This window comes from Narcine bancroftii, chromosome 14 (genome assembly GCF_036971445.1).
Source record: "Narcine bancroftii isolate sNarBan1 chromosome 14, sNarBan1.hap1, whole genome shotgun sequence".
Lineage (NCBI taxonomy): Eukaryota > Metazoa > Chordata > Chondrichthyes > Torpediniformes > Narcinidae > Narcine > Narcine bancroftii.
The window spans coordinates 41,567,706-41,574,618 of record NC_091482.1 but is presented as its reverse complement, the minus strand read 5'-3'; the positions used below and the strand labels follow the sequence as shown (position 1 = coordinate 41,574,618).

The 6,913-nt window shown below is 46.9% G+C and overlaps 1 protein-coding gene across 10 annotated transcripts in view; it reads left to right on the top strand.

Moving 5' to 3' along the window:
* The window catches only part of LOC138749504 (uncharacterized), a 32,007-nt gene that overhangs the window by 1,562 nt on the left and 23,532 nt on the right, over nt 1-6,913 (top strand). For 8 of the 10 annotated variants that reach the window (XM_069910922.1, XM_069910920.1, XM_069910921.1 and 5 more), the window contains exon 2: nt 3,537-3,699. The exons of the other annotated variants lie outside the window; for them this stretch is intronic. The gene's annotated coding sequence lies outside the window, so the exon portion shown is untranslated. The remainder of the gene's footprint in view (nt 1-3,536; nt 3,700-6,913) is intronic. 10 annotated transcript variants of the gene reach the window in all.

The following is a 6,913-nucleotide window of genomic DNA, read 5'->3' as shown; positions in this document are numbered from 1 at the left end:
TTACAGAGATGGGGAGAGGGGCTTACAGAGATGGGGAGAGGGGCTTACAGAGATGGGGAGAGGGGCTTACAGAGATGGGGAGAGGGGCTTACAGAGATGGGGAGAGGGGCTTACAGAGATGGGGAGAGGGGCTTACAGAGATGGGGAGAGGGGCTTACAGAGATGGGGAGAGGGGCTTACAGAGATGGGGAGAGGGGCTTACAGAGATGGGGAGAGGGGCTTACAGAGATGGGGAGAGGGGCTTACAGAGATGGGGAGAGGGGCTTACAGAGATGGGGAGAGGGGCTTACAGAGATGGGGAGAGGGGCTTACAGAGATGGGGAGGGTTGGGTTTACAGAATGGGAGGGGGGGTTACGGAGACGGGGAGTGGGAGGTTACGGAGACGAGTTTGGTGGTTTATGGAAACGGAGGGGAGGTTTTGGAGTTGGGGTTTTTCAGAGACGGGGAGAGGGCGGTTACGGAGATGAGGATGGTGGTTTACAGAGATGGGGCGTTACAGAGACAGGAAGAGGGAGATGTTAAAGAGATGGGGAAGGGGGTGTTACAGAGAAGGGGGGTGTACAGTAATGGGGAGGGGATTGTACAGAAATGGGGAGGGGAGTAACAGAGACAGGGAGGCGGGGGTATACAGAGACGGGAAGGGTGGTTTACAGCGACCAAGGGGTTACAGAGAAAGGGAAGGGGGGGTTTACAAAGATGCGGAGGGATGTGTTACAGATACAGGGAAGGGTGGGTTTACAGAGACGGGGCTAAACAGAGACGGGGTGGGCGGTTTCCAGAGATGAGGAGGGGTTTTTATGAGACGTGGGGGGGGGTGTTCCAGAGACAGGGGAGGTGGGGTTTACAGAGACAGGGAGGGGGTTTATAGAGGGGGAGGCTGGGTTTCAGAGACGGACATAGTTTTTTTTACAGAGATGAAGGTGGGAATTTGAAACAGGGTGGGCAGTTTCCAGAGACGGGGAGTTGGGTTTGCCAGGGTGGGGGGGGGGGGGGTGGTTACAGAGCACGGTGGCAGGGGTGTTCCAGAGACAAGGGAGGGGGAGTTTCCAGAGACAGGGAAGGAGGTTACAGAGATGGGATGTTACAGAGACAGGTGGGTTGAGACGGGGAGGGGTTTAACAGAGACGGGCAGGAGGGTTACAGAGATGGGGAGGGTGGGTTTACAGAGATGAGGAGGAGGTTTACAGAGACGGGGAGTTTTACAGGGACAGGGAGGCAGGGGTTTACAGAGACTAGGAGGGTGGTTTACAGTGACTGAGGGGTGTTTACAGAGAGGGGGAGGCTGGGTTTCAGAGAGGGGGAGGCTGGGTTTCAGAGAGGGGGAGGCTGGGTTTCAGAGAAGGGGAGGCTGGGTTTCAGAGAGGGGGAGGCTGGGTTTCAGAGAGGGGGAGGCTGGGTTTCAGAGAGGGGGAGGCTGGGTTTCAGAGAGGGGGAGGCTGGGTTTCAGAGAGGGGGAGGCTGGGTTTCAGAGAGGGGGAGGCTGGGTTTCAGAGAGGGGGAGGCTGGGTTTCAGAGAGGGGGAGGCTGGGTTTCAGAGAGGGGGAGGCTGGGTTTCAGAGAGGGGGAGGCTGGGTTTCAGAGAGGGGGAGGCTGGGTTTCAGAGAGGGGGAGGCTGGGTTTCTGAGAGGGGGAGGCTGGGTTTCTGAGAGGGGGAGGCTGGGTTTCTGAGAGGGGAGGCTGGGTTTCTGAGAGGGGGAGGCTGGGTTTCTGAGAGGGGGAGGCTGGGTTTCTGAGAGGGGGAGGCTGGGTTTCAGAGAGGGGGAGGCTGGGTTTCAGAGAGGGGGAGGCTTGGTTTCAGAGTGTGGGAGGTAGGGATAAAGAGACGGGCAGGGGGTTTTACAGAGATGGAGGGGGGTACTACAGAGACTGGGATCGGGGCATTACAGAGATCGGAGTTTCCAGAGATAGGGGAGATGGGGTTTACTTAGATGGGGGAGTTTACAGAGACTGGGAAGGTGGGGTTACAGAGATGGGGAAGGGGTTTCCAGAGATAGGGGAGATTGGGGTTACATAGATGGGGAGGGGTTTTACAGAGATGTGGGCATTTACAGAGACAGGGGTCTTATAAAACTGGGGAGGTGGGGGGTTGCAAAGACGGATTGGGGATTGTGGAGATGAGGAGGGGGGATTATAGAGATGGGGAAGGGCCGTTGCAGTGATGGTTAGTTGGGGTTTCCAGAGGGGGCGGGGGGGGTTACAGAGACTGGGAGGGGGCTACAGAGAAGGGGAGGTGAGATACAGATATGGGGAAGGGTGGGTTTACAGAGATTGGGGAGGGGGGTTTACAATGATGGGGAGGAGGTTTACAGATACAGGGAAGGGGGAATTTGCAGAGATGGGGAGTTTCACAGGGACAGGGAGGTAGGGGTTTACAGAGACGAGGGGGGTGGCCTTTATAGAGATGGGGAAGGTGCGGGGTTTAATGTTCCACTCCACTCTATCAAAAGTCTTTTCAGCATCTAGAGAAACTACACATTCTGGAATTATGTCCAAAGGGGAATAAATAATGTTCAATAATCAATGGATGTTAAAATGTGAATAGTGACCTTTAATAAATCCAATCTGATCTTTAGATATAACAGAGGGTAGGATATTTTGCAACCTACCAACAAAATGTTAGAAATAACCTTAAAATCTACATTCAGCAAAGTAATTGTCCAAAAGGAAGTGCATTCAGTCAGAGCTTTTTCTTTTTTTAGGAATCAATGAAATTGACGCTTCACAAAAAGTTGCCATTAAGGTCCCAGAAAAGACGGAATTTTCAAATAATTGAGAGGCAAATAAATTAATAAATGATTTTTAAAATGCCACCATAAAGCCATCCAGACTTTGGGCATTGCCAGGTTGAAGAGAAGAAATAGCTTGGGAAATTTCTAACTCTGACATTGGAGCTTCCAACAAGTTTTGACCCTCTGCTGATATTTTGGGAATATTCAATTGTTGCAAGAATCTATCTATTGAAATAGATTTATCAGGAAATTCAGATTTGTATAGATGCTGAAATACCTTAAGGGAGATTAGTGTAGAAATTGTAGGGGTCCTGGCAGAAATATTTAAAATATCCTTTGCCACAGGTGAGGTGCCAGAGGATTGGAAAGTAGCTCGTGTTGTTCTGTTGTTTTTAAAAAAGGTTCAAAAGTAAAACAGGAAATTACAGGCCAGTAAGCCTGATGCCAGTCGTGGGTAAATTACTGGAGGGTTTTCTGAGACATCGGATATACAAGTATTTGAACAGCCAAGATCTGATTAAGCATGGCTTTGTGCATGATGGGTTGTATTTAAGAAATCTTACATTCTTAGAGGAGGTTATCAAGAAAGTAGATGAAGGAAAGGCTGTGGATGTTGTCCACATAGACTTTAGTAAAGCCTTTGATAAGATCCGACATGGGAGATTAATTCAGAAGGTTGTAAACTGGATTCGAAATTGGCTGAATAGGAGAAGACAGAGAATGGTAGTGAGTGATTCCTCATACTGGAGACCTGTGATTAGTGGTTTGCCTCAGTGATCATTGTTGTTTTTTTTTGTCCTTTTCAGTGATCTGGATGATAATGTGGGAAATTGGATCACCAAGTTTGCTGATGACTCTAAGACTGGAGGTGTTGTGGACAGTGAGGAAGGCTTTCAAAGCTTGTAGCAGCATCTGGATCAACTGGAAAAATGGACCAAAAAAATAGCAGATGGAATGTAATGCAGACAAGTAAGGAATGTTGCATTTTGGAAGGACAAACCAAGGTAGAACATGCATGATAAAGGGTAGGGCATTGAGGAGTGCTGAGGTACAAAGGGATCTGGGAATTACTAGGATATTGCCGATTCTTCAAGAGTCGAGTTACAGGGAAAGATTAAACAGGTTAGGACTTTATTCCTTGCAGAATGAGGGGAGATTTGACAGAGGCTGACAAAATTATGAGGGATATAGACAGAGTAAATGCGAGTTGGCTCTTTCCACTTAGATTGGGAAAGATAAATACAAGAGGATATGGGTTTAGGATGAATGGGGAAAGGTTTAGGGGGAACTTTTTCGTTTATAGCGTGGTGGAAGTGTGGAATGAGCTGTCATCTGACATGGTAAATGCTTGCTCACTCTTGAGGTTTAAGAATAAATGTGATAGATTCATGGATGTGAGTGGTCTGGAGTGTTATGGAGTGGACGCACGTCAATGGGGCTAGTGGAATGATGCTTCAGCACAGACTAGAAGGGTCAAATGGCCTGTTTTCTGTGCTGTAATGTTTCTAAGAAACTTCATGTACCCAAGAACACAGGCTCGACCTGATGGAACCAGAAGAAATTTCTCTGGGACATATCTTACAAGGTATGGTTTAATTTAAATCTGCCTTAAAAGTTAGTGTGACCCTGATACATAATGTTATTGAACCTACATTTGCAGACACTGGAGATGTGTTGCAGTGCTATGGCAGCTCTACAACTCCCAGAAGGCATTAAACCGGCTATGTGACATCAGCGTGTGACGATGTCAACGCGTGTTTGGTGCATAATTTGGGCTTTTAAAAGGTTGCGCGCGTTCTGAACAGTAAATCCATTTGATTCACTGAAGAAATGCCTTGTGTGGTTATTTCATCATATCCACTGCAATTCCAGTGGCTACAATTGGTGACCCCGACGAGTCCAAAACTTAATTTTGGACAAATGTGGACTCTGCAATCGACACTGTGAAGCTACCACCTTCCTGGACAGCTGAGCCTGAACTGTGGTTCCAGCAGGCTGAAGCACAATTTCACCTTCCCAAAGTAGAGTTGGACACCACTCATTATTACCATTTTGTCAGTGCCCTGGACCAGGCCGGTCCTAAGAGGGTTGGCGACTTCCTGCGGGACTCACCACATTCCAGCAAGTATGACGCTTTAAAAGCACTTTATTGCGGGTGTATGTTATGTCCTATAGGGAAAGAACAGCCAAACTACTACACTTCAATGGGTTGGGAGACTGCACCCCTTCAGAACTAATGGCTGAAATGATGTTCCTGGCATCTGGTGAAAATTTCAATCTGCTATTTGAGCAGCTCTTTTTAGAACGAATGCCAGATGATATTAGGCGTTATCCAAGTGTTCATTTGAAGACCCAAGAGCTGTAGCAGCAGAACCAGATGTTCTATGGTTGGCTAAAAAAGATAGCAAGGAAAAACAAGTCTGCGCAATCATCCCCTCTACTCTTGACCCCATGTCACACTCTAGTGCTCTTAACACAGCACTCCCTACAAACATACAACGTCCCAAAATGGGTAAGAATCCTGTGGTCACCTGGTCTTGGTGTTATATCACAGGCGTTGGGGAGTAAATACCCACAAGTACCTTACACCCTGTTTGTTTGTAGGAAATGCTCTGGCCAACCGCCAGTAAGGGTGCAGCAGTTGGCGAAAAACCTGCACGCCTACTGTATCTATGGGATCAACTGTCCCAGCGAAAATTTATAGTGGACACGGGTTCAGAAGTTAGTGTATTTCCACCCACCAGTTTTGACACACTATACTATGCCAGACCTGCAACTACGAGCAGTTAACAGTTCCAACATTCCGACCTTTGGTATCAGGAAGATGAATGTCATGTTCGAGGATCATCTTGACACTTGGCATTCATTATAGCACTGTATCCCAGCCTTTGCTTGGTGCAGATTATCTTCAGGCTCATTCGTTCCTCATCGATTTAAAACGGCTTTAACTCATAAACGGAACTACTTTTCAGACCATTCCTCTGGCAGACACCTATATCCTGCTCTGCACCTCCAAACATTAAGTAGACCAGTGGTTGAATTCTCCAAGTTGTTGGAAGATTTCCCTAAGTGACAGGGTATATAGATATGTTTCTGGGAGATAAATTGGGAAAGGTTTGTTAGAGTAGGTCACATACAAACACTTTAAAACAGATCTTATTTAAAATACTGGAGCTCTGCCCCAAGCTAAACATGTTGGGGCCAACAGTCTCTGCAAGAGCTTTGGAGAGTGCTGCAAGAGCTTTGGAGAGTGCTGCAAGAGCTTTGGAGAGTGCCCAAGAGACTACACTAATGGATTGTTTACAAAAAGGCAGCATATTAAAGATCTTGTTGGAGCTGCAGATTGTCTGGAAGAGAACGTTGTTCTATGAAGGTCATGTGGATTTCCATGCAGAAAGAGTCAAACTGGCTTTCTCTCAGAGAGAGAGGGAGAGAGAGAGAGAGACACACACACACACACACACACACACACACAAAGATCACTTCTACAGTGTTGCAGCCAGCAACAGCAGCTGGGACTGGAAAAGGACAAGCTGGCAAGCTTGTGGAAAGCTCCATGTGGAAGACGGGTTGTAAGTGCTTGATTCAGCCTGGTCAAAGCCCTTGTGGTTCATGCAAGAGGAGAGGACTGGCTGTCTAATGTTTCATTTGGAATAAGGAAAACAAAAAGGAACTCTGTGCTGACCTGAAAGAAAGAGGTTATCATCTGGAGAACCCCGAAGGGGCAAGTTTCATCAGCAAGACACTGAAGTGGCTTGGCTGGGTGTCCATCGTACAACAAATCTCTCTCTGAAAACTGACAAGAACCTTCCTGAGCGTTAACCATTTACCTTTCAAGCACCAAAGCCTGGTGAACTTTATAAATGTTAAATTCTGTGCACAGTATAAAAATTGCCTGCAACCAGTGAACTCGGAGGAATGAGAAGTGAAATTGGACAGTGAACCAAAGAACTTTTCTGAATTTACACACATACATTACATATACGTGCACTTAGAATTAGAAGGGGGTTACATAAGTCAATAGTGATAACTTAAAGTTTGATTCTATTTTCATGTTTAAAAATAATTAAAAGCAACTTTTGTTTAAATAACCACTTGTCTTGGTGAATATCTATTGTTACTGGGTTTGTGTGTCCTCTGGGCTTGTAACACCTGAGATTACTACTCTACAATTTTCTGCCTC